The sequence below is a fragment of the Brienomyrus brachyistius genome, chromosome 16 (genome assembly GCF_023856365.1).
Source record: "Brienomyrus brachyistius isolate T26 chromosome 16, BBRACH_0.4, whole genome shotgun sequence".
NCBI lineage: Eukaryota > Metazoa > Chordata > Actinopteri > Osteoglossiformes > Mormyridae > Brienomyrus > Brienomyrus brachyistius.
In genome coordinates, this window is record NC_064548.1 from 12,839,669 (window position 1) to 12,867,629 (window position 27,961).

A 27,961-nucleotide genomic window follows, 5' to 3' on the forward strand; every position below is an offset into this window, starting at 1 on the left:
GGCTCAGTGTCGCCCAGCAGGCAGCTGTAATGTGTCAGACTCTGATACTTATTTGTCACTGACTGATTTATTTATCAGATCTCACCTGGCAAGAGCTGTTTTGTCAGAGCTGTCTGAATACCACCGTTTAATCGAAACACATCAGATCTGCCTTTCACACGGTCATCTAAGATGATTCCTCTCTGATTACCGATCACAGTTCAGAGGGGAGACCGCGTCCTGGTACGTCCGGCGATACCGAACAGTTCTGTGGTCCCGGCTTGTCCGCACCGCGTGCTGTTCACATGCTGCAGGTGTTCCAGTGCCAGTGGTCTTGGAATCGGGATCCAGGAATGTTCTTCCAGCTGGAGAATGGGTGTCTGAGGACCTCATTGTCTAATCAGGGCCAATTTACCTGGAGAGGGATGGTGAATTTTTGGCCCCTCGATAATTGTGCAGCTGCCCACAGTTCTGTCTGGTAGTAAAATTTGTGTTTTGATTAAAACGCATTTAAGGTCTATGTGTTGGTACTTATTCAACAGAAGATCAAAGCTGTGGTAGTCAAAACTGTGTCGATGTTGAAACCAGTTTATTTTGCTTTTAAGAGCCACTGGTTTCTCCAGTTATAGCACAAAAGAAGACAGGATTTGCTATCAGACTATAAAGGCTTATTAATACCAGAGATGTTGGAGGGTTGTGCTTGGAGTATTAATGCCCATGTATCATTGGGTAGGTTTGCTTATGATTCCAAACAGCACTGGGAAGTGGGCAGGGCAGCCTTCAAACTGAACCACTCATCTGGAGAGGCAAGGGCTGCTGATGTCAGACTGCTTCTTTGGCTGTAAGTCCAGGAGAATGGTGTGACTGTGATAAATCCTGAACTTCTGATTGGCTTGCGCTCCTTCGAACCTGATGCGGCAACCTTCTTGGGTTAATAAGGGGTAGGAACTGTGATGCCTCTGCTTAGGTCTTGATTTCTGTTCTCAAGCTCAAGAGCCATCCATCCATCCATTTTCCAAACCGCTTATCCTATTGGGTTGCGGGGGGTCCGGAGCCTATAAGCTCAAGAGCCCCATCTGGAAATTCGCCATTGCAGATGGCAAAGGGAGCATGAAACCTCTATTACAGCACTATTCAGCAATATTCAGCACTAACTTACTTCTAGGTAACCATAAAATGCTTGATTTAAAAAATTCCAATACCAAATAAAACCGCTTTGTTTCACTGGCTCGATGTACCTATGGCCTGAATAGCAGGCTGTACCCTCTGATCCCTGTCACCCATGGTCCGTATATTATTACACCTTCCTGCCATTCAGAGACGACTTGAACCAGCAGATCCTGTCAAGCAAGAAGTCCATTTTTTACCAATCAGTTGTTACGCAAAAATTCCAGTCAGATTCCTCAAGCTTGTGTTTGAACCACTATTTTGGGATTGTCGGGTTTAGGATCAGATGGGGCTAGACCTACCCTGGGACATGGGCTCAGATGTGTGGCTGTGGTCACCGTTGCCAGGTGCCCGGGTACAATCTTGGAAAACCTGTCATCGCCATGGAGAACATCGACACGGGGGGTAACACGAAGGGCCATCCTTTACAGTCAATTCGGGAAATACGTCTCCGTAGCAAGAGCTCCAAGGGGAATACGTTTGAGCGGATATCCCATAATGCTATTCTGCACAAGCGAGTCACTGCCATGCTGACACTGATCACTGCATGCTAAAATGCATGTTTATGCATTACCCTCCTCCCTTCTGTCTGTCTCCTTCCTGCACCTCCACCTGGCCCACGTCCCCCCTCCCCTCCCTGAGCTCGGGGTCAGGAGTTTCCTGTGGTAGAAATCATTAATGGAGAGTTACTTATTCAGCTACTAACCCCAAGGTCACCCCGCTCGGCTAATGAAAGTGCATCCGCGGCCTTCGTTTCATCTGGAGCGAAACTTAGATCTCGGCACGCCGCTGTCCCCGGCTCCCAGTCTGCTAATGCAAAACAGTGCCGGGCCACAGTGCTGCACCCTGGATACTAATGACACGAGCGTCCGGACCGAGTGCGATCGCCACCATCATGCCGTTAACCCCTAATTGGAGTTTACGGCTAGTTTATAGAATGTCTCCGGCTTGCGGCTTTTCACACGCTAACGTGCTAATTGACACGTGGTCTCACTGTGGCTTTCCGGAAGCGAGTTGACAGGACGGCTAGCTATTTCCACCAGCCGTTCTTTTGCCAGATCCCATTCAAGCCCCAGTGAGCCCAGTAAGCGAGGTCTGTCCCATAGCCCTGCGCGTTGTTTAGCGAGACCTCAGATCCAGCGCCGGTGGCTAACAATGAAGGACGTGGTTTGACGTCTGACCCAGCTGCTGGTCTGAGCGCGTGCGACCTGCTCATTACGCTAACGAGCAGTGCTCTGTCACCTGCTGGACAAAGCCGGTCCAGTCCCCTCAACGTAATCCCCTCCGATGCAGCAGGACGCCGTGAAGTCTTTCAGGATGGGCAGGTGGCAGCTGAACGCGTGTAATTACTGACAATTTCGGGCGATGAATAAAAATGATCTACATTACTTGTCAAAGGTTGTATGCACAGTGCAGAGTGATATCTACTGGGGAGGGGGCTTTTTGAGTTCAAAGAATAGCCCTTATCAATGGCCACACAGAGCTTTTGGGGGTAATGAATCTCAGTAGAGCCCAGTTGGGGTGTTCGACGTGTTCAGATGTGTTCAGTGGTCAGATTGTGTCGCCAGGAATGAAAGGGCATCGTTAGCGTCGATCGATTAGCACGTTTATATTCGTATTGCGTTGACATGCCACCCCCATCATCCTCCTGCCATGAATAAAGATGTGGTCTTTATCCTAATCTTGAAGGGGGGGACAATGTAGCGGAACACTGGAAAGAGGACAAAAATGCAAAAATGTTTTGGAACTTGAAAAATCATGTTTTTACACCATCCCCAAACGTTTTTGTCAACCAACCACACAGTTCCTGCTGCCCGATATCTGCTGGGTCGCCTAGCTGCCGATAATCGGATCGTTTGCTCAGCGGCTCCGGATCGGATCCCGAGTCACAGGGCATCACACCCAGAGCACGTCCACAACGTCGAGTCGTCACACCTGTTAAGGAACAAAGGTACTCCTTTACGGCATCCCGCCCGTTTCGGACCATGGGGAGTTTCCCTGACAATGGGGGGGGGTGGAGGCACCGCCAGCCCCGGAGGCTTCTCCCGGCAAGACTGTATAGCACGTTTGACCCCAGCCAGACCCTCAGCACTTTCATTAACACCTCCCTGTTAGGGAGCGGCCCTGCCTGGAGCGGGATGGGGGGAGACACTGGGCCCATGTTGCGGGTCGCACCGCAGTTCCATTTCACAGATGATTAGTCTTTCTGTGAGGATGGGGGCCGGCACTGTGCCGCTTGCGGGGGCCATACCCCCCCGTGCCGCCCAGACAACCGAGCGGCCTGCAGGGCTCCTGCCGAGTGAGACACGCTAATGTGCTACTGGCTGCAGCGGTGAGACGGGGGGGGGGGCATGGAAGGGAGGACTGGAGCTTTCTGCTGCCATTGTATAATTGCAGTTATGCCCCTGTCCCTTTTAAATGGGGCTGTTATTGTGGAGTGGCCATGTGGTTCAGGGAGGGGGGTGCGGTCGGGTGGAGGGTTTTTAACGATGGAGGAGGTGTAGTTGGCAGGGGGAAAAAAATGCACCGCTAATTTCATTGTGGCTAAATCAACAATAACAGGCTCTGTTTCTTTATTGCAAATTTTTCAACGCCTCCCCTCCCTCCCATCCATTGTCCCACCCATCCTCCCATTGTTCTGCCCCTTCTCGCACCCCTGTCCTCTAATGGCATGGCTCCGTGCACCACAGTCTGATCCCACGACCGCTGTAATAACGAGTGTGGTGACTGTGGTGGCAAAGGCTCAGCGTGACCTCCCTTCACCTCTGGGATGGGGAACAAGGACAGCAGGCAAGTAGCTTCCTTTCTGGAACATTCCCATGGGTCTTGGGTGACTATATGTATATGAGTCGTGCCGACCACGCCATCCATTCACCCTACTCAGCCTCCCTTGTGGAACGCAGGCCATCATTGTTCTCTCTGCTGATGGGATGCCGCACTTCTCCGAAATAATTACCCAGCATCCTGCTGGGGTGGCTTTCCTTTTCATCGCCTATGATGGCTGCTTCTTCATTGCCTTTTTTAAGCCCCGGCCGGGACACGGCATGTGGAATCAAGAGCTGGGTGGTGGATGAAGAGGAAGATGGCCATCTTCTCCACGACTGCAATGACAAAGGTGGTGGGCCTTTGATGTCACTCTGCGATTTATCAGATTGCCTTATTGGGAAGTGTTCTTTCATCTGGCTTTAAAGAGCATCCCGCTTTCTTGCATAGATTTTGCTATGCAAATCGTGTCTTAATATTTGAGTATTACAAACTAATGACATATGCCCCTACTGATATCGATCTGAAACCTTGGCCGACGTTCCCCTTGGTATCCAGTTCGGTCCTCAGTTGGAGTCGTTTTTATTTTCTTCATAATGCCTGCTCTTCAAAGAGCTCTGGACTTTAATGCCCACTGTGGTTTTCATTAATGGCTCTCTGGTCTGCATGTGAAGCAGCAGACTTGTTGAACAAAATACAAATTTTTCACCCCAGGCCAACAGTTTGATTTGTCAAACTCTCAGAAAAAAAAAGACTGAACTAGGAAAAAGCAGTAATGGTGGATATGTACTGTAGATGAAACATGGATTTTCATCTCTCTCATTTCGCACAACCATCCATCGGTTTCATGACTGTTTACACAACAGGATTGTTGAGAGCCTGGGGCTTGTTCCGGGAAGAACAGGGTACAACTCAGCAGGCACCTTTGAAAAGATTCCAGGCCATCGCTGGGCACACGCAAGCTATGGACAATTTAAAGAAGCCAAAGTATTTCTTTGGACTGTAGGAGGAAACCAGAGTACTGAGAGGAAACAAGCAGAACACGGGGAGAACATGCAAACTCCTCCAGAGCGGGGGCAGGATTCAAAACTCCAGCACTGGAGTTGTAAGGTAGCAGTACTACCCACTGAGACAACACAAAAACAACACAAACACACAACCAATTAGAACAGATTTTTGGTTACCATAGTTTCTATTGTGATGTCACAATCCGTGACTGAGTGACTGAGTAACCTGAGTTAGCGGCCCTCCTTGCTGTCTGTCTTGTGAGGCACGATCATGGGCCCAGTTCTTCTCTAGGGTCCCTCTGATGTGGCAGTCCCCGGGACAGCAGTCCTGGGCCCCGCCCGACCGGCTCTCACCCGCAACAGTGGCCCCCAACTCCGGTCCGCGCCGACCCCAGTCTCTGCACTTCATTAAGAGCTTAGCCGCAGATGGTTTGCATTTTCCATTTAGGGAATCTTCTCATTTCCACATGATATCAAAGAGGGTAAAAGTCTTTAAACTGAAAAATAAACATTCATAGTCTCCAAAGCAATAATTAATCTCATGTGGGTCAGGCCAATAAATCACGAAGGCTCTTGAAACTCTTGAAGCTGTCCAGAGTCTTATTCCATCCGAAGTCTCTGCGGCATCTGAAGATAACACACTGATCTTCAGAAGCTGGCAGTCATTAGTAAGTGCTGCTAATTAAAATACTGAAGTTTTTCATTATTCATGTTACACTTTTTATTCATAAATATGATGTGATATAGATCTGGTATTTATGGTTAAATATAGTTAGATATTAGATATTAATACAGTTGTGGGGGAAACCCAGTAAGTGACAACTGGTAATATCCATATAATTTTGTTTTTTCCTCAAATGAGAAAGTCTACGTGTAGTGAAACTGGTGGCTCTTGTCAGTGCATTGTCCATCCATCTCTCGATCCATCCATCCATCCTTCATTTTTTCAGTGCCACTTACCTGGTTGAGGATTGTGGTGATCAGTAAGTCTGTCAGTAATATTGTTTTGTTGGCTTTCATCCTGTGTATTTCCCATGTAGAGAAATCCATGAGGCATAATGGTCCACTCTTCTCGCCTAAACTTTCCTTTGAAGTTAAGCTTGTATCTCCCGACATGAGCTGCATTCCCGAAGGCTGTAAACACACCCCTGCCTGGCCTCAGAAGGCTTCACAGACCATGCTTGTCCACCTTATTTGCCCCATGAGCTCCCATGGGCCGAGTTTAATGGTTCCGCAAACTGTTCTCACCTCTTTATTTTTCAAATGTGCCTCTACCATTTTGTGTTTTGTTTGTCTACCCATGACTGTTTGTTTAAAATATTTGTGTTCAGCTTTGAACAAGTCAGAGGAGCATTTAAACAGAGCCCTTATAAATCAAATGATTCACGATTTGGAAAACAGTGCCGTCTGCAGAAGGGCCGAGTTCTCTTCCCCCAAATAGCCCGAGAGCGGCTGAGATGTAATAAATCTCCCAGGTCTGTCTCTGTCTGCTCTGTAGCCCTCCGGTGTCCCCAGGGCTGTGTGTGATCACGGGGCAGACATCAAAGTGCGTGTGCCTGACACAGACACGCTGGATGACTCACTTCCCTGGTCCTACGAGCAGGCACACCTGTGCGGGGGTGATTGCAGGTGGACCCGGCTGCCTGTAATTGGATGACGAGGGGGGCAGTTGGCCCCTAATGACCGGTGGCCTGCTGCTAGGACTCTGGGTTGCCGCTGACACCAAAGATTTCCTCCTGCAATGCAGCATCACACGCAAGAGTGACATAAAGAAGGATGCTGAACATGGAACAAACAGCCTACTGTATTTAATGCAAATGCAAAGGAACTCAGACTCTTTACAGCAGTCTTTGCATAAAATCAGGGGTGTCACTAGAGATTTTGGGCCCCGTAAAAGCAGCTCATATTGGGCCCCCAACCCGGACCAATACAATAATGTTCCAAATTTTTAGGGCCCCTGTCATTCATGGGCCACTGGAATCATCTCAACTTCACCCACCATAAGGCCCCCCAGCACAGAATCACCCATACTGAACTTACCCGATCACATGACATGCTCACAGGTTTGCCTATGCGAACAAGCCATTCATATCTGACAAATTGAGATAAAACTTTTTGTAGATGCTGCTACCCAGATTTAAAGATATGAACTTGAAATCTCAGGCTGTAACCGCAGTGCCAGATGCGAGTTTCCTAATAAAGAGCTTCAGTCAAACCAGGAGGCCGTTAATCCCGAGATCAGAGCTGGGGAAGAGGTCACTTTTACCCCGAGGCCCTCTCCGCTGGATGCGGAACGTCGTTTACCACAGGGCCCCCACGTGTTTGTGATAATTCCCTACTGTACGTGCGTGTGTGCGCATTTAGCGTGGCGTCTGGGGGTGACTCTGGGCTCGTTTGCGCGGCTGCGTAATTGCAGGCGGCAGATCAAAGGCGGGATGTTCCCGCGGAGAGCTTACCGCACGGGCCTTTTCTTCCGCGTGGCTCTGCTCGCTGCTCTCCTCTAAGCCCCCCCCCCCCCCCCCCCACCCGCCGCACATCCCAGCTCATAAAAAATGATTGAGGAAGTGTTTGTCATGTCTTTATGGGAGGGAAGTGTTACGTGATGGGGATTGGCATCTCAGCACGCCGGATGGGAGCCTCGGCTCGCCGCCCCCCCCGACCCGACTGCTTTGTGATTTCTCTCCGCTTTGTGGAGGGGGCCAGTTCTGCATTCCCGTCTCCCTGACACTGTTCCCGGTCGCATCGCCGAACAGCACAGGGCATCTTTGCATCTTTGTTCGTGGGGGTTGGTACCATATAACAGTACCGATAATTCCTGATGGTCAGCTGATATCTGTATGCCATCCTTCCTTAATTAGAATCGATTCTGCTTTCTCATTTATGCCTTTGCTAATTGTGATGCATTGTGCTGGTGGAGAAACAGACACGTATATGTGTGTGTCTCTCTAAAGGGGTCCTAAAACATTTGGAACATGACTGGATTGGTCTGGGTTGGGGGGCCCAGTGTGATATGCTTTCATGGGGCCCAAAATCTATAGTGGTGCCCCTGCACCTCTGTGTGTCTCTGTGGTTTATCTGGGGTTTCGCGTGTCTGTCTTTGTGTATGGAGTAGAGTGTGGAAGGTTCACGCACCTTCAGACCCTTAACCCCCAGCTGCTCAAGGGACAGCCTGAGTCTGCTTTCTCTCAAAAATGCACGTCACCTTTGGATAAAAGCATTCGCCAAATAAAATATACAAAGAGGTCTCTGTACGTGTGGGATTTTGCGCGCCTGTTTCACTGTGAGTGGGTGTGTGTGTTTCTGTGTGAGTGGGTGTGTACTGTACCTGCTCCCCACTCTGCTAAAGTGAGCCAGTAGCGCTGAGGGTCTCCTAGGAGCCTCAGTGATAAGCTGACTTCCCCCGACACAAACGATAAAGCATTTAAACCTCTGTCAGTCTGTGGGAACTCTGCCGTGCCCATCGACTCCTCTTATAGCTGTTGGATCTGGAGCTGGAAGGGAAGGTCACACACATTGGAGGCTCTGCAGATGTGCTCTGAGGGCTGTTAGCGTGAGGACAGTCCTGAAGATAAAGGTAGAGGTTTTCCAAAAAGGACTTAATTATGGGAGCGGCCTCTGCAGGCAGGATCGCTGTTACGCTTTTTCTGACACTGTACATAATTCTTTTCCACTGACTTTGCCAAATGACTAAATTCAATTGAATTCAATTCAATTTCAAATGACACCCTGGATATCGTAATTTGCAGCCTAAAGTCTAGAAGCATGCAGGCAGGGTTAATGTATACATTTCCTTTTAGTGGGGATGGGTAATAATATTAACCGGTGAAGCAGGTTATTTTGCCACCTAGAATTGTGTGAGCCTAACCTGTGTGACAATGCCGGGGTCCACAGAGTAGCGTAAATGTGGGGCCCTTTAGCTACTTGGTCCTAAATGGCAGTGTGTCCCACTGCCATTGTGTTCGGTCAGTGAGGGACACGGGGTGTCTTTTGCAGCGCCCTTGTTATGGCTAATGAGGTGCAACCTGTCCCTGTTAGGGCTGTCCTCCTGAACGAGTCTGGGGGGAAGGGGGCACCCGCTCAATTGTTCCCTGTTGACCCCATCGCTGCACAGTGGCTCACACACATTCCCGGCTTGTTTTGTAAAGATAGATAACAGGCGGCCGGCACGCGCAGCTTTCCTGCACCCACAGAGGGGGCGCTGTCCGAAGACGGGCCTCGTTAATGACTCCTGCGAACTGGCTGGGCCACACAACTTTGTCACCGTTCATGCAAAACCTCTTGGCCGGTAATTAGAAGCAAATTTGCGTGTCGTGTGACTTTCAATTTGCAGCGTTTGTTCAATTTGCTGTCAGTGACGTTTTTCATTTACTGGTCATCAGCCAAACACATGAAGGCAAAACTGAAATAAAATAATGCCTTTTATATAGCTGTTATAACTGCTTTCTTGTTCCGTTTTCATTATTATTAATATTATATCTGATAGACTTCATGTTTTTCCTACTTGTTTGTGTCCTTAACCAGTTGATTTGAGCTACATAAAATTGAAATGATACATTTTAATAATCTTGTATCTGTTATATCAAATTTTTAATAGATTTTTTTATTTTTAATTTTAATTTAGATTTTTTTTATAAAGTATTCAATTTATTTTCAAATGTCCAGTTTAAAAACCATAGCAGGTAGCACTCTACAGCTAAAAGCACAGTTTGATGTTGTGGATCATGTTACAATGTGACACACTCTTCTATACTGCGGATCATGTTACAATGTGACACACTCTTCTATACTGTGGATCATGTTACAATGTGACACACTCTTCTATACTGCGGATCATGTTACAATTTGACACACTCTTCTATACTGTGGATCATGTTACAGTGTGATAGACTCTTCTATACTGTGGATCATGTTACAATGTAACACAGTCATCTATATTGTGGATCATGTTTCAGTGTGACACACTCATCTATACTGTGGATCATGTTACAGTGAGACACACTGTTCTATAGTGTGGATCATGTTACAGTGTGACACTGTTCTATAGCATGGATCATGTTACAATGTGACACACTGTTCTATAGCATGGATCATGTTACAGTGTGACACTGTTCTATAGTGTGGATCATGTTACAGTGTGACACTGTTCTAGAGCATGGATCATGTTACAGTGTGACACTGTTCTATAGTGTGGATCATGTTACAGTGTGACACTGTTCTATAGTGTGGATCATGTTACAGTGTGACACTGTTCTATTTCGTGGATCATGTTGCAGTGTGACACTGTTCTATAGCGTGGATCATGTTACAGTATGACACTGTTCTATAGCATGGATCATGGATCATGTTACAGTGTGACACTGTTCTATAGCGTGGATCATGGATCATGTTACAGTGTGACACTGTTCTATAGCATGGATCATGTTACAGTGTGACACTGTTCTATAGCGTGGATCATGTTACAGTATGACACTGTTCTATAGCGTAGATCATGGATCATGTTACAGTGTGACACTGTTCTATAGCATGGATCATGTTACAGTGTGACACTGTTCTATAGCGTGGATCATGGATCATGTTACAGTGTGACACTGTTCTATAGCATGGATCATGTTACAGTGTGACACTGTTCTATAGCGTGGATCATGTTACAGTGTGACACTGTTCTATAGCGTGGATCATGTTACAGTGTGTATAGATGCTGGCTTATAAGTAAATGTAGAAGACCTTTTTCCTCATTGTTTTACATGACAAGGTCAAAGAAATTGCTGTGTTTGTGCAAGTTAACTCTTTCCAGTTATTGTGTTGACAGTTTGTTCTGGAATCTCATGCTAACATCTGTATTAGCGTTCGAGTAGCTGCAGTTCTCCCTCTTTCCTGCGGGAGCCTTGCGATTAATCAGCTCCGTCGCATCAGTCATCCCGCAGCTGCCCGCTGACCAGCTCGTGGCGACGGACTCTGAGAGACGCTGGGAAGCCAACTTCTTGTTGTCACACGCCAATTAGCGTGTTTCACAGTTCAGCCTCCCGAACTGTGAGGAGGTGAGTGACCGAGGGTCAGGCAGCAGGTTGGCACTGGTTTGCCGCCTTGGAAGGATCCAGAACCACCAGACTGGTGACGGTCCTCGGGGCCCAACTTTTCATTTTGAAATCAACATTACGGGCAACTTGTATGAGATTTTAATTCTTTTATTTTTTTTTCCCTGAGGGCTCTGTAGGTGTATATTTTGATTGTTATGACTGGAATGACTTGTTATTTATGATCTCTGAGATATGGCAGTAGAGAGATGCACGTGTCACAGCTAGCGTCCCGTGCGAGTCGGGCTTTAATGAGCTAAACGGACGGAAGATCTGTTGCCACATGTAGCTCCTGAAAGCTTGTTATAAAAGTCAGTGTTGTGAATGGAGGGGGGTAGGAAGAAGTGGATGTCAGAGCCTGGGGGGGGGTGGGCAGCCGGGGGGGGGCATGACTGGCTGATGCTACACATGTCCCTGATTACCTTCCTGCTGCCTTGATTCTAATAAGTGACAGTCTTTGTACTCTCGCGGACGACTAGACAGCCTGACATGGGATGAGAATAAATATCACATGTGGTACGCATTAAGCTGTCTCCCAGGACGGCATTTACGGCGAGCGCGAGACAGGGAGGCCCGCGAGGAATCTGCCGCGCTATACCCTGCCCGCTCTCGCCGCGCCTGTCAGAGCCTGACAACCTCCCCCTCGTCAAATTACCGTGAGCGGCGGCGCCGGCGGAGAGTGAGCGGCACTGCCCCATGCCGAAAACTCACCCGGGAGGTGTGTGGGTAGGGTATTGTGTCGATATCATCTCCTGTCCCTCTGTATGTTCTCCACTCTGCATTCTGAAATGTAGCAATGCGTCGCTGAGGCGATGTTTTCGCGAACTTCCTCCTGCCGTTATAATTACACTTCTTGGATTCCAGGAGCTGGGTTCAGTCCATTGTACGCCAGGTGGTAACGATCTAGGGCTGAGACCTGGTTGTTTTGGTGCTGCTTGTGCCACCTGGACCCGGTCCGGTGGTGGCATTGACCTTAGAGCTGAAGGTGACTGAGCCTGCAAGAGCCCGGGATGCTGCAATGACGAAGACGGCACGGAACGCCGGGAATGATGGCGGCCATAGTGGTGTCCTCTGAGGAATTTACTGCTGGGAGGATGAAAAGCCACCCGCTGTGGCATCGGCCCTCCAGCCTTTAGCGGAATCATGAGCTCATGCAACCCCCCCCCCCCCCCATCCACCCCCAGCCCACCCCTACCCTCATCCTTGAGGCTGGGGCCCTGCCTGGGCGGTGATTACACTGGAGTGTACTTTAGACTGCGAGAAAGAGGAAGCTGGCGGATTTGGGGTGGGGGGCGGTGGGTCGTCACATCCGGAGCCTCGCCACAAGGGCCATCGCACCTGGGGGGGTGGTCTCTGCTGGGGTCCCCCACAGGACGTGCTCCAAGGGAATTACCCACTATGCCTGGCAGCCACCGGCCGCATGTGAAAGGCTTGATTAAAGCCCAGGTGCTGAGTTGTTTTGTCCCCCCCCCTCCATTCCCAGTTTATGAGCTTACCTGCCCACCAGCGATAATAAAACCGTTCGTGTGGGAATGCCTCTTTACCTGGTTCCTGAACCCCCCCCTTCCCCCCCCCAAGGTCCTGAGCATTTACAGCAGGGTCACCTCACAGCATGGGGGTGTCCGCGGGCATGTGCAGGCTCCACAGTCGCTCTCTTTCACAAAAAAGACAAAAAAACACTTAATCCATTAAGACGTAACCCACTGAAGCCTCTCAGGATGGGAAAGGGCCCAATTAGTCCAAAATTTACAGCCTTAGGTGTCTTACGGGGCCTGGAGAGCAGACAAGTCAAACTCTGGTGCCTCCATTTGACACACAGGATATTTGTCTATATTTCTGATATACTGTGATATATTGTGTATCCCTGTTTCAAACAAAGGCCTCTCATCCGACGATGCTCATCTGTCCAGCCGTGTAGATGCGTTAGAAATAAAACAACCACAGCGAACAGTCACAATTCCATACCAACTCCTACAGCTCATGTCGAAACCAGAGCCAGAATTACAAATTCTTTTTTAATTATTATTCTAAGAGAACTTTAATAATCTCCTACAATCCGGTGAAATGAAAAGGGAGACATATTAAACCGTTTTTTTTTAACATATTTTTTCATAGTTATTTAATACCAAGTGCAGAAATACTTAATATAAGATACTTAATAAAATATAATAGAGCACATATATAACAGAGCACAATTATGGAATGGAGAGTCTGGGTGTTGAGCTGAAACTGATGTAAAAACGCCCCATTAAGGAACCAAGTAACTCGCCCCTGTTGTCTTGTTTAAAATGCACAGGAAGGAGTACAAACATCACAGATTCGCCGGCCTTGTTTGAGCTCTTAAAGCTGCTGAATGATTAGCAGAAATAATGTCCCTGTCAGACTTAATCACATTAAAACATGGTTAACATTTAATTTTTTCCACTTAATATGCAAAAATTTCCACTAGATTTGCGGCAGAGGCCATTGAAATTCCATTATAAGAAGAATAAAAATTTCAGGCATCATTTGTTCAGAGAAGGAGCAAATCTGGATAGAAAATGCTGAATCTTTCTATTACGGCTCTGATTGATTGCTGTCCTTACTGAAGCACACATGACTATTAGCCGCTGATTGGTCAGCAGCAAAATGCTCTCTCTTCTTTTATTACTCTCCTTTAACTTCTATTATTTTTAATCACCGCTCCTTTAATTGTGAATAACAGCTTCTCCTGTCTCTCATGCAGCAAACAGCCAGTATCGGCTCCTCAGAGCTGCCTGACCGTGCTGTTTGTTAGAAATGAATTAGCTTCACTTCAAGATGCAGCTAAATCGATATTTAACGACAGTGGCGATTTCTGTGGACTGGCAGCGGCACCAGATCCCGCCAGGTCAGCGTGGGGGATGTACTTGTATTTACAACCATGTCCAGCAGGGTTGGGCGCTGTGCCTGTGATCAGAAGGTCGTCAGTTCGATTCCCATGGTAGCCGTCGGGCCCTTAAGCAAGGCCTTTAACCCGAATCACTCCAGGGATTGTCTATCCCCCGATTCCTCTCAAGGCTGAATGTCACTTTAGAGAAACGAGTCTGATAAATAAATGAAATGTAAATGTATCAGCAAGGAGAAATTAGGCTGGTCGTCTGCAAAGCCTCATCTGCCAAAGAAATGAGAGACTGACATTACCTCTCCATTCTGTATTCATTATTTCACCCACAGCATTTCTGGGTGAATAATGTATTCCTGTCACCCGCTGAAGTTTCGCCATTGACGACAATCCAATTTGCACCTAAGAAACACAATTTGGGATGAACTTAGGGCACCTCCTCACGCAGACCCTAGCGAAGTTTTCGTGAACTGAGACCAGCAAGGGAAGTCCAGTTAATTGACAGAGATGTGATCCAGGATCTGGTGGCAGCAGGGGGGGTTCCTCGGTTCCTCCTCTGGTCCCGTGTCACTTGGTTCGAAGACCCACGGACACCCCCCCCCATCCGCTCCCCCCACCGTGCTCATTTGCCGCTCTCTGGCACCGTCACCACGTCCACATTATGAAAATCATCCGTCAGGGCCGGCCACAATTCCCTTTGTTGTTGGGTTGCCATCGGCGGCTCTGTCAAAGTGCTCACCAATTACGCTTGCGGGTTACAATGGCCCATTCACAGGATCACAGCCCCTGACTGAAGCGGAAAGAGTGATTTGTGCATCGTTAGGTGGCTGCCCAGACGCCGCACCTGAGGAATGCAAATAATCTGCCGGGCGGGGGGCAGAGGATGGTGGGGTTGGGGGGGGGAGACGCACCGCGACTGTTATTACCGGAGATTGGATTGTCGTCTCCGTCCGCCAGCTTCTGCGTGTCAGTAAATCGTGAATTTCTCAGTACGATAAGTGTCTGCTGGCCGGCTAGGCCCCCGTCAGCGTGCGTCGGGGGAAAAAAGGCAGTTATGCAGATGTGAAATGTCACCGGCGGAAAGCGAATACATATTTGGATGCGTCTGAATGTACGAAGTGTCATGGGGGGGCATTTATAGGCGCCCTGTCTGACTTCTCTGATCTATTGCTTCCCATCCAGCCAGCATATTGTGCTTTAAAATGTAGTTTTTAAAAAGTCCGTCGGCTGTTGGGGTATTATTTGCAGCGATTATGCCGCCAATGGAGGTCTGACCACTCCGGGGCTGTTGTGTATACGGCGGTGATACTCTACAAGGTACTTTCTCTGTCGGCTGTCAGGAGGTCTGCACTGATAAACCGGCCAAGGAGCACAGAGTGGGGGAGGGCTGAGTTGGGGCCGCGTCTCCCCGCACAGCAGCGTACAGAGGCTCTGAGCAGGAAGCTGAGGTTACAAATAATGATGGGAGATCTGAATGGGCTTTGTGAAGCCTCATTTTTTGGGATTGTTCCAGAACCTCCTCCCCCCCCCCCCCACCCAAATTGGGTGTTGGCCTAATCTCATAATTGCTCTCATCACCCTGCGCTGTTGTTCTGCAAGAAGGGCCCTTTTACTCCCAGTCAGGTGGCTCTTCCTACCTGCTGGCCATTGTCTCCAAGTGTTAAGAAAACATTCGGGGGGGGGTATCGTGTGACTGCATGATGCACGAGTTGGTGAGGGTGAATGGGACATGGGAACGGCTCCTTCAGTTCACAGATTAATGGAGCTGAGAAACATCTGGCTAATCTGTCTGCTAAAATGTAGTTCACAAGAAACACAGTGAGGATGAACTCTCTGCCAGCTGAAACTGCTAATTTGGCTGCAAGGTGAGTTTCGCACATGTATAGGTACGTTACAATGCTTCTTTTCACATATCCCAACCTGCCTCCTTTAAAATATAGACACATAGATATAGCTGAGAGTGAAGCTTGGGATCTGAGGACAGGGTCAGGTCATTTATTCATTTATCTGCCAGCATTTCGGGGGTTAAAGGCAAGGCAAATTGGTATATAATGAATTTATATATATATAGAACATTCATAACATTCATAGAACATTAATAAGCAGTTTGTAAGTATACCTTAATATGAAGGTGTACTTAATGTAAGTCATTACCCATGTTTGTTATTAATGTATATTACAACTGTCATATCCATTGTTATGAGTGCAATGCTTTAAAACACATTAAGGTATACTTACGTGCTGCTTATGAATGTTTTATGAATGCTTTATAAATTGTTTATCAAGACACACTAATATAAAGCGTTGCAGAATATATTAAAAGTAAAAGATACTGAAATCACATTTATGATGATTTTACTATTCTGCCAGGGATTTGAACCAGTGACCTTCCGATCACAGGCACAGAGGCCACGCCCCCCCCCCCCCCCCCGTGAGTCTGCATGTCAGGAGGGGCTGAGAATCCTCCCACAGTGACCTGCTGTGACAGATGCCAAGCTCACGGGTATTTGCCCTCACTTCTGGGTCAGGACGAGTGCACCTGAGGTGGGCCTGGAACCTACAGTCCTCCTCGCCGGCACTGAGCAGTGGAGGTGCAGCGTGAGAGCTGGCGGTTCATTAGCGTCCGCTGTTCGCTCACTTTATTATCTGCTGTTTCCTCGCACCAGCTTAATTGCTTGTGCTGATGGAATAATAAATGGCAGAGTAATTACCATTATAAAGAGGGGATCCTTCACGTTACAGAATGGTGCAGTCAAAGGATTTTATTCTAAATTAAGTTTTTAACTGTCATCTGTCATCTCTGGGATAATTATAACTTGGGCATTTTAGGTACATTGTTCTCACAATCTGTAAACCCAGACAGAAAAGTTGTGACTGCAGATTTCTTGAGTACATCAAAAAAAGAGAGAGGATTTAAAAAAAAAATAAAAAACATGGATTTTTGAAGCGTTCAAGTGTTGCAATAGTGCTGCTGTCTTCGAGGGAAAGAGGGCTCTGTCTTTATCATAGGTGGCTGGGTGTGATCTGTGGCTTTGTTGCTGTTCAGATGGTCCTTTTTACCTGCTTCCACTATCTAACTGGTGCAGTCAGGGCTTCTTTCAGAGGCCAGTAGGGCGGCGCTGTTGCGGAGGCCTACCATGGATGAAGAGATGGAACCGTGATCCTACATGCTCACCCTCAGAACATCACATTTACCTCACCTGCTGGTAACATTCCCGAAACAGGAACCACTGAGGACACCGGCCCCCAGTCCCCCAGGTACGCCGCCCCTGCTCCGTTCCGCCCCAGCAAGCCCCGATTGGCATTGCTCGCTTGCAGCGTTGTCATGGTGGCGCGTCAAGCAGTCGGGATAACTTCAATTATTTGTGAGCTGCTGAACAGTGAAAGTGAAGGCCACATTGATTGAGGACGGCCACAATTGATTCTGCCCATTACATACTCTGAGTGTTTTTCCCGTCCTGCAGAGATCAGCCGGCTTCCTCCTGCGGGCCGAGATAAGGTGCCTCCGCATTGTGCCTGCCTAATCTGTGTGACCGCGTTTGTCTGTACTGAAATTGATGTGGCTTTTCATTCGCCTGTTGGCTGGCCCTGCCGATAACTCCTTCCCCTTGTGTCTTAGCTACCTCAGCACTGGGCACGTGTCGCCCCTGCTGCGGAAGCACAGGAATTACAGTGCTACAGATGTTCAGTGTGTGTGTAAACAGCAAACTGTAGGAATGCACTTGAAGGGATTAGCAGGATTAAATACATTAATAATAGGATTCCCTCTCTTTTTTTATACTGGGTTAAGCTTGAGGTAGCCACCCCCGTTTCCAAGCAATTTAATGAAAATTGATATGAGCAAAGGCTGATAAAAAAAGAAAATATCTTCTGTGATAATAATTGATTATAGTCAGTTTGTATAAGAAAAGCCCAGAATACAATGGAACATGGTTCTGAGCCGTGAGGAACGCCCTCCGTGATTTTGCATATTTCTGAGTGAAACAAGAACGTAATCAAACTAAGAGCGGGGAAAACACTTCCCCGTAGTTAATCTCAAACCACTTTTTCATCATTCCTTTGAGAAACTGTGCTTTTTTTATTCATCCCCTCGTCACATAATTAATTACAGCTAGCCTTGAAACTGTGTGAGGGGTACTTAGTCAGGTAAGCATCAGTGAGTAGCTACATTAAGCCAATACATCTTACACTGTGAAAACTGCATCCTGTGATGTCACGATGCTTAGCCCCAAAGCATGCCTTGTTAGGCAGCATGGAGGTGACCACTATCTATCACCTGGTTCTGACTGGCTGGCATGTGCGACTGCGAAGGATGTAGCTCCCTGCTACATGCCCCATGGAACAACAAAAAAAATTGCACAGCGCTCTTGAACATATTTTTCTCCTCCTAGACAAACCCTGATCCTGATTTATGGTAGTTAAGCTTACAAGCTCTCCGTCAATGAAATTACACTGCGATCATAATGTATTGGAGTCATTAAATGCACATCATTCTTTTGGCATGAAATATGCTGACCCCAACCTTATTATACACTTAATTAGAACTGCTCTACTTCCTGAACACAGCGTTGGGGCAGATCTGGTAAGGAGAGGTGAAAACTAAGTACAATAGGTGGGTAAATATGCATAAATATTTTCCCAGTTTGTACGGCATCAAAACATTCCCTTACACATCTCAGGTATACATTTTCCTTCCATATTACAAGTACAAAATATATTGAATGTGATGTAATATGATCTTGTGTAAACAGAAGAAAATTAAATGAATGTATTATATTACTGCATAAAATAACGAATTACTGCATTTGAATATTGTATATTTGGGTGTCATGGTGGTGCAGTGGTTAGCATTGTTGTCTCCTATCTCTGGGATGAGAGTTTGAATGACTGCCATGACTCTGTGTGGAGTTTGTAGGTTTGTCCCATGTCGTCGTGGGGTTTCCTCTGGGTTCTCCGGTTTCCCCCCACAGTCCAAAAACATGCTAAGGTTAATTGGCGTTAACAAATTGTGCATGTGTGACTGAATGGTGTGTGAGTATGTCCTGTGATGGGTTGGTGCGCCATCGTAGGTAATTCCCTGCCTTGTGCCTATAGGCTCCAGACCCCCCCACGACCCTGAATAAGAGACATGTGGTTACAGAAAATAGATGGATTAATGTTATATAAGAAATATATATCTTTCACGATAAGGCCTGAAATAGTCACGCATAGAGTTTAAATTCATGTTAACCGCATCCACATGTATCAAATGTCAACAGCATCCTGATGGTTTAGGACTATAATGAATATTCTAAATGAAATGTGTAATTCAATTAAACAGTCCTGGCAGTGTAGCAGGTTCCCTTTGTGTAATAGCACAGTTAGGTGGTAGCACTCATTTGGAAATTTTCTAGTAATGTTACACCGAATCCCTAAGATGCAGACCTGTGCCCCTTTTGGAGCTGCCCTGTCCAGCCCTGGGAGTGTGGAGCGCTTTAACTCCAGCACAGGTCCTTGGTTTCTATCATTTGTTTCAAATATATCTGTGACACAGGAAACTCAGACTCAATTTCTATCTTACTGCACATCCTGGGGAAGGTCAGCAAATCCCTGCTATGGAGCTGGGCTCCGCAGTCTGGACATCACCCTTTGTGCCAAAGGCCTCAGCCAGGACTGCTCAGCTGGAAATCAGGAGCACATGGGCAGAGGAGCGGACCTTCCTGCTGGAAGCTGATATGGCTGTGGCGGGCTTATCAGGGCTCGGCGCTGGCTCGCCGTCTCACTGGCCGCACGCCCGGTACCGCTCAGCCCCTCCGCTGCTATCAGGCGTGCCGAGAGCCACCCCGAGGTCACTCACCGCCCCACCCCCGCCCCGCGCGTCCCCTCTCCTCTGGGCTGACGTCCAGACTGAGAGCCGGTGGGAGAGTCCCCATGTACTTCAGTAAAGGCTTTGCCCGGAATGACAGAACTCTGCAATTTTAATGAGGAAGGGAACCAGGAAGCTGGTGAGGAGAGAGAGATGCTGGCCTTAGAGCAGAGTTGTAGGAATTCCCTGGAGTAGGGGAGGAATTCCCTGGAGTCATGGGAGGAATTCCCTGGAATAGTGTAGGAATTCCCTGGAGTAGGGGAGGAATTCCCTAGAGTCATGGGTGGAATTCCCTGGAGTAGGGGAGGAATTCCCTGGAGTCATGGGAGAAATTTCCTGGAATAGTGTAGGAATTCCCTGGAGTAGGGGAGGAATTCCCTAGAGTCATGGGTGGAATTCCCTGGAGTAGGGGAGGAATTCCCTGGAGTCATGGGAGGAATTCCCTGGAATAGTGTAGGAATTCCCTGGAGTAGGGGAGGAATTCCCTAGAGTCATGGGAGAAATTTCCTGGAGTAGGAGAGGAATTCCCTGAAGCAATGGAGGATTCCCCTGGCATCTGAGGAACTGAGTCAGCAAAGGCTCTGCTGTCCCCCTAGAAAACCTCACTTCCACACGACATCCTATATCTGTACCACTCCCATCCATACCAAGCGGTGCTGTTTACTTACTACTGCATAACCACGCATTTCTATGGGCCCCTTTATTGATCACAAACAGTCACTACACTAGGGGAACCCTGAGGCCCAAAGTGACTTTTCAGGTGGCGGCAGGAGCAGCTAACACAGGCCAAACCACAGCTACGCGCAGCAGAGGCTCCTGCCACCCTTCGCCCAAACAGGGCTTTGTCACCGAAGCACGGTGACGATTCAGTCCCCTCTTCCGCACCAGACCTTCATCTCCGAGGTGGAAAGTTTCTATATTTAGCTGCGTTCGGAAGATTTACCGCTAGACTTCTCCCACAGCGCGCTCACCATGTCAGTGATGAAAAATGAGGATTAAATAAAGTGTGTAATTCTCGGCGTAAGAAGAGCGGCCCGGGTGAGATGTGCGTTAATGTGGCGGCTTTTAATATCTGAGAGCGGCCCTCACGCAGGATGAAGCGGATTCTTTTACGGTTACTGAGGAATCATTATTGGGCAAACGTGGCCTTCTGAGACAACATAATGCCGCTTGGTAATTTCCATGGGGGTCCTGGAGAGAAATGGCGTTGTGTTGCATTATTTGGTAGCAGTAACCTAGCTGCTGTTTGTCTGTTAGTGCAGCACAGGGACTGTCGGTAGCATTAGCAGCTCAGAAGTCAGCATGCTTCCAATGAGAAGGGGATGCTGGCATCCACTGCTAGGGGGCGCATTGCTGTAGTGGAGGTGCTGGTGAGTTACACCCCAAGCACCATTAACCAAAGGCGCTAGTCTGCGTGGAGCTTGCCGGATGAGGTAGGGATCTTCTCTCAGCAGTATAGAACTTCACGAAGAGCAGAGAAATTCCAGAATGGGGAACATCAAAAATCAGCTTGATACTAAAGTTACTGGCAAATAGAGACCCCCCCCCCCCCATGTAGAAATGGATATTAGTGTTACTGAAGGGTAACCCTTAGTCTGGGCTGCAGTTCAGTTACATAAAATAGAACCTTTTGATGTTATACACTATGTGAAATGCATTTCATATATAAAAGACTGTTCAGATTTGAAATAAATCGTACATATGATTAAAAAAGCATCATCAAGAGAACAAGGACAGCTAGTCCAGGAAACCCCCCTTGTGACCCTGTACTGGATAAGCAGTTGGAGGATGGATGGATGGATGGATGAACAAAAACCTTGTGTCTTCCCTTTCATCTGAAGTAAATGTCATATTTCATATACATATTTTTCATATACATGGTTTTTTCATATTCATATAATATCACCATTCAAAAATCAATATGCTTTTACCATCTGCTTTTAGTCATATTTAGTATTTTACAATATTTCATCATCTAATAGCGTCTTTAAAATAACATCTCCCAGCCGGAAGAAAAACACATATTTTCAGGGACCTTTTGTTGTGGTGGCTGAAAGCACTTATGGAAAATGCAGAGGCAAGAGGGTCTGACCCCCCCCCCCCCCGGCCTTGGGGTGGGGGGGAGGGTCATGTGACTCTCAGCCAGCAGCCCTGAACTCCTTGGTGTCCAGGGGCATCCATGTCTTGGGTCGCAGTTTCCAGCCACGTGTCCTGATGATCACACACCCTTCTGCAGCGTCCCACGCATGTGGCGGTCGGGGAGTCAGCGCCGTTCATGGTGGTGTCGGCGGGAACAGGGCGCGGGGGCTCGGGGGGGCCGTGGGGAAGCTGCATTATTAGTAATCATATCTGAGCAGGCTTAGCTTGCTCCTCCAGATGGCTGCTTTCAAGTGCAAATGAACCGGTTAGACGTGTCTGGTTTAATACATACTCAGGAATCACAAATAGCCATTGATCCCCCCCCCCCCCCCCCGCTGCCCCCCGCCTCTCCTACAGACACTGTTTCTGGTGGCATTGAGTCTGGATCAAATGGCCTCCTGAGCATTTAAAAAGGAACATTGATTCTTTTAATTAATTGTACACTACAGGACGGTGATGCAGCAGCCTAGCAACATTAGCACTTAAAGTCAATTATTTCGAGTTTGACAGGAGTGACTGTGGATCTGACTAGGAGGGGGATGACCAGGAATTTGCCAAAATATTATCCTACCACTGTGAAACTGTGTTACTTCCGTTTACCGAATGACATTGGTAGAAAAAAAAAAATCTCAATTTTAATATCATGTATGAAATGTGTTATAACTTATTCCCCGTGTGTTTATGTTATTTTTGAGGCAAACATTTTACACGACTTATTATTAAAAATACTGTCTTCCCTCTGTTTTGCAGGATTTGGAGAAATGCAGGCTCCGGGGCTGGAAGCATGTTCTGGCAGGTGAAGAGGTTAAAAAAATTTTTTTATGATAATTTTTCAATTCTGCGTGCCATAATAGTAATGCTTTATCGATCCATTTGTGGGGACATTCTCATTTGGCTATCCTATCTTGCTCTCCATAACACACAGATACGTGTAGGTGACAGCGAGCCTGGCAGCAAAGGGCAGCCACCTGCAGCGACACCCAGGAGCCTGGGGGGTTTAGGGCTTTGCTCAAGGGCCCACAGACATGACTGTTCTGCCGAGGCCAGGCTCAAACCAACAACCTTCTGATCACAGGCAGGGAGGCTTAGCCCACTGAGCTACACACCATCCCCTAAAGAAGAAACAGAATGGAATGTCACCCCAGAGGATCCATTCTCGAACGGAAAAGCAGGTCTTTGTTTCAGAACCAAATCAGGAAGCGGGCCAGACCACCGTAATATCATCTCTGTTTGTTTTCATTTGGAAAAAATAACCCCCCCCCCCCCACCCAGACAAAAGCACAGGTCCCATAAACACTGCTATTTAAGATTAGAGACCCACCACCCACCACACACTATGTATGAATTGGAGGAGCTTTTCTGAAGAAGTGTATTACTCTCCAGATACTTCATTAATCTTCATCACAGGCAGCAGGCCTGACGTGCCTGACAGCAGGGACAAAGCGGCCGGCTCCGCTCCCACATCTACAGATAATGCATGTTTTACAGTAGCCCAGATGTCTACACTCAATAAAACATGTGACAGAACCAGCCGGACTGTGTTTGGGGATGTCTGTATTGACTGGTGGCTTGGCGTGCTCGGGGCGATACCAGGACCTGCAGGGGACTGATTACGGAATTAAAAGACGAGGGTGACAGAGGGGCCGGCCGTGTGGGAACGCTGGGAATTGTGCTTTTGGAGAGACTCCTTTATTGGCCAGAGAAAGGCTGGGTCACTGATAATTTCATACAGGACGGTGGAGGGGGGGCTGTTTATTATCTCAGGTGGACGATTCCTACTGTCTGGGTGATGACAACAGAAGCAGGTCTGAAGCTTCGCCTGGTCGGCTTGGCCCAAAACGTCTTTAGCACGACTATAAGGATGTTTTCGTTTCTGGTTTACGTCGATGTGTCTTCTCCCTGAATAACACCCGACGTCTGGGAAAGCCTGCGATATTATCCAGCCAGTTGGCCCGGAGACGTGAATGCCATTTCGCTTGAAAGTTGTATTTTCATTAAAAGCTGAATGTTTGTGACTCTATTTCCAGCCGTCAGAGAACATGAGGAGGGAAACTGCAGCCAAGTCAGACGTTCAGCCTCCTCCTTCTCAATTCAAACATCATAAAAGTGTTTTTGTGCAGCTTTCGAAAATCAACGTCGAAATTCAGCTGTAATGTTCCCTTCCCTCCTCCGCAGTTTTTCCCGTAACCTTATGTGAGGGATTTTCGCTGATAGAATTGTCTGGGTGCTGCCGCTGCAGAATGCACGATTGCTCTCACCGCAGGAGCGCGCTCAGATCGAATCAAGCCTCTAAGGAGAATATTTCTCTTGCAAACACCCCTCTCTCCGCAGAAAATGAGGCGGTACACCAGCGGCTGCTTGGAGATTGGATAAAAATGGCCACTCGGCGAGAACCACGAGATGTGCGATGGATCTGAAGAGTGTGCTGTTCCAAAACGATTCAAATTTGCGTGCTAGGAGTTTTCTGCTCTCTGAGATATGCTGCAACAATATGAAAAGTAGATCTTAAAGTCTATCTTGTGGATAGGTTTTCAGTACATACAGTTTGCTCGCTAATTCTAGCTTAATGTTGTGAACAAATGCAATAATTGGGCATGCGCAGGAATGCCGTGCAATCATTTGTAAGGGTAAGCTGTCCTGACATCCAGTGGGATAAATACTAGCATGGTAACAGGTAATCGGGACAAAAATACTCAGGTCACTCTGGGGTCTTGAATTAGATGACAGTCATTGTTTCTCATACATCTAGTTAACATTACTGTTATGCTTTCTGCAGTCCTTAGCACTAGATAATCTCCAGCTAGAATGAGGGTTAAACTCTCCCTGAGCAGCACTGACGTCATTGAAAGTTTGACACATACCTCTTTAATTATTTTATCAGCATAACGTTGCTCTCTGACCTACCTATCAACAACCGTACATGGGACAAAAATGAATATTTCCTGTTCAAGGGCACAGTGCCCCCCCCCCCTTCCTAAAATGCAGACCTTCAACTCAGCAGATATATGTCTATACCTTCAAGACATACATACAATTTTATGAATATATAATTCTCTGCATCATATCTATACATGATATATACACCGTATTATCTGCCAGTCTCAGCCACCGATTTGCATGGGGTGGGGCGAAACTCCAAGGGGGGTGCTGTGCTAGCGTCTCAGCAGGACATCTCACTAGCGCCCCCTGTTGACACGAGGCCCGCCACTTCTTCAACAGCTTCTGCTGCCTTTATATTTTAATTTTGTAACTGGTGCCAAATGGCCTTTGGCTGATGGGAGGATGGGGGGGGGGGTCAGTATTCTACGCCCAGCACTGTCTGGAATGTTTAGGAAGGCACTGGGAACAGGGCAGGGTGTTCTAAGCAGCTACAGTATGGATTAAAAGGAAAAATTGTGGAATAAGTAGAAGACAAAGGGAGCATTTCATAATGCTTGGGTTTGGCAATGGTAGCATGGGGGGTTGGGGGGGGGGCAGCTACAGAACTGTTCATGGATTTATGGCGTGTGACCATGTAGTCACCCCAGTTTGAGAACACACCACGGGATGTAAACACCGCATTGTTTTATATGCAGCGGAATGGCAGTACTGCCCGCCAGTGTGAGATCCATGTTCTCGGTCATCACACTGACGCCGCACTAAGGACCCGCTCCTCCAATTCCAGGGCTCTTAATCAATTACAGTTTGCAAGCCAAAGACTCCCTGGATGGTTTTTTTTTTCAGTTGCGTGAAACCAATTGTGTACCAGAATTTATTAAGAATCACCTGCAGCACCAAGCGCATGAGTCAAGAATTACAGCATTTAAGTTCAAGTATCATTGTTCTTCCATTGCTGTGTCAAAAAAGAACAAGGCCAACAGAAAGCGACACATTATACACCATCTTCAGAAATATATCTACAATGCCCCCCATTTCAGAGAGTATCAACAGTTTAAAACTGTTCAGAGAAGTGATACTGAGCTCAGAATATTGTTTCAACCCAGGAAAGACAAATGAATCACAGGCAGATTGGATTTATAACCAGCATGCCCAGTATGTGGCCCAGACAAAGGCTGCAAAACTTTTCTAAAGCGCTAAATGCAAAGACTCTAAATGCAGTCAAAAACTCTAAATGCAGTCAAATGCTTCAAATAGGAAACTTCAAATAAAAACATTTATCCTCCTCTTAAGGAAATGGGGCTTTGAATTTCTTAGTCTCAGTAAATACACACACCACGCAGTGATAAACTGAATAATATGTGGATGCAACCTCAAAGTTAAAGAAAAACATGTCTTTAATCATTAATCTTTAACCATACTGAGAATAAGCATTTATGGACCTTAACCAAGAGGCTAACTTTCGGGAGAAAAATTAATTTCATGCAAACACTTATGCAAACAAAAATACATTACTTATCATTATTAATATTTTTTTTTGTATTGACTTGACAGTAAAAGGACATAATAAATCATACTTTAATCGTGGTTAAAATGTGTTTTGGCTTTTCTTTAACCACACCGACTAATAATGGCACAGAAAATATTCAACCATGCTTTTTAATAACATCCGAGAATGAATTGAATCTATCACTAAATGTTAACACTATACTTGTTTTATAAGATGTAATTTTAACTGAAAATCCAAGCAGAGTTTCATTGGCAGTTGGTCTTTCTGTGTATGTATCATAACTTTGTTAGTGCCTTTCTTCCCAGAAGCAAACAAGCGTGGCAACACACCAAGCCCGAGAGTTTCAGTCCAATTTCAACCCCACGGAACTGACAAATGAAAGGAGTCTTTAACGAACCGCAGAAGTTCGCCTCGTTATTCTAAAGAAGTTATGAATAATTCTTTTCGCAAAGCACCACTATTACAAATACATTCTAAAATATATATTTTTGACATGTATAGGTCAGATACTAAGTATCCCAGAACAGCGACACCGCGATGATCTGTGCAACAGACCTGGCAGCACATTATACCTGAAATCCCTCCAGCGGATTGGGATCCCTCCTTTTCTTGAAGGTGAAAGATGCCAAATTGGTAACGCGTCAGTTTTAAGCAGCCTGCGTCCGCTTTAACAGATGCGTAGCGCTGTGATTTACTGCTCCCACCTTGGGGCTGAATCAACGGGCAATAGAAGATGTCAGTTGTGATTAATTTCTGTAAAAACAGCTTAAGTGAGAGGAGTATCTGTTGACAGACAAGGGCATTGTGTTACAGCTTTCATCTGAAGGTTGCGAAACATGAAACGGAAGATAAAGAGGATTTTACCCTGGTTGATGCTGTGCTTGATTCCCAGAGTTTATCGCAGGCAAAGGGGAAAACGAATACCTAGCGACATAATTTAGGTATCAGATTGAACCGCAAGAGGCGGTATCGCGGCAGCATATTAATCGATCGGTTTTTAATAACCACTTAACCTGTTCTGGGCTCATGCGGACAAAGGCCGATGGGTCCCTGGGTGGGATGAGGAGAGAGAGCCCCGGGGAAGACATATGAAAAGCTTAGGATGCATCTTCGATGACATATGCATAAATAAAAGTTGAAACATATTTCCCAGAGTAAGTCTGCAATTATCAAAAAAACAGATATGAAATCGCGAAAGGCAGCGTTTTATCTTCCAGCGATAAAAATAGGCGCTGGGTACCGCCTTTCGGATATATAGCTCACAACTGATCACTGATCTGTTTCACAGTCTTGCGAAGTTAGTTTTAATTTCAGCTTGATATACGGTAATACAGTAATTTCGAATTAAATTGCATTTAAGAACAAAAGAATTGTTTTTCTTGTTTGACCGATTTTACATACAGCTTCGAATCTCACTTGAAATAACCCTCTCATTAGTTTTATTAACAAACCACATAAATGCAAATATGTGGAGATGTTAATAGATTGAAGGCCATTTTTTGCTGCATTCCGTGCAGGTGTACCATTTCATTACTGTTTCAATGGCTATCTAACGAACGTCTTTCGTTTTTTTTTAAATAAAATTGCACAAAGATTTTGAAAATTGAAGAGCTGGTCTTTCTGGTTATTAATCATGCATAACTCACGCTGTTTTCAGCCCTTAAAATCTTTAAAATCAAGCAAAATAAATAAACGATCGATACACCGCGGTCTTTAAGTGGTTTCAGCTCCTTACTG

The 27,961-nt window shown here is 46.8% G+C and overlaps 2 long non-coding RNA genes across 3 annotated transcripts in view; both read left to right on the plus strand.

Moving 5' to 3' along the window:
• LOC125710326 (uncharacterized) overlaps positions 1-6,797 on the plus strand; it is a 28,069-nt gene extending 21,272 nt beyond the window's left edge. The window contains exons 2-3 of the long non-coding RNA XR_007382967.1: positions 2,951-3,097; positions 3,837-6,797. This is a non-coding gene — a long non-coding RNA (uncharacterized LOC125710326). The remainder of the gene's footprint in view (positions 1-2,950; positions 3,098-3,836) is intronic.
• Positions 6,798-15,417: 8,620 nt separating this feature from the next.
• LOC125710348 (uncharacterized) lies at positions 15,418-25,138 on the plus strand. Of its 2 annotated transcripts, XR_007382971.1 has the most exons (4): positions 15,418-15,718; positions 16,224-17,111; positions 22,588-22,633; positions 22,763-25,138. It is a non-coding gene; the product is annotated as an uncharacterized LOC125710348 (long non-coding RNA). The 2 variants fall into 2 exon arrangements; XR_007382970.1 differs by having other exon boundaries at positions 15,418-17,111.
• The last annotated feature ends 2,823 nt before the right edge of the window (positions 25,139-27,961 follow it).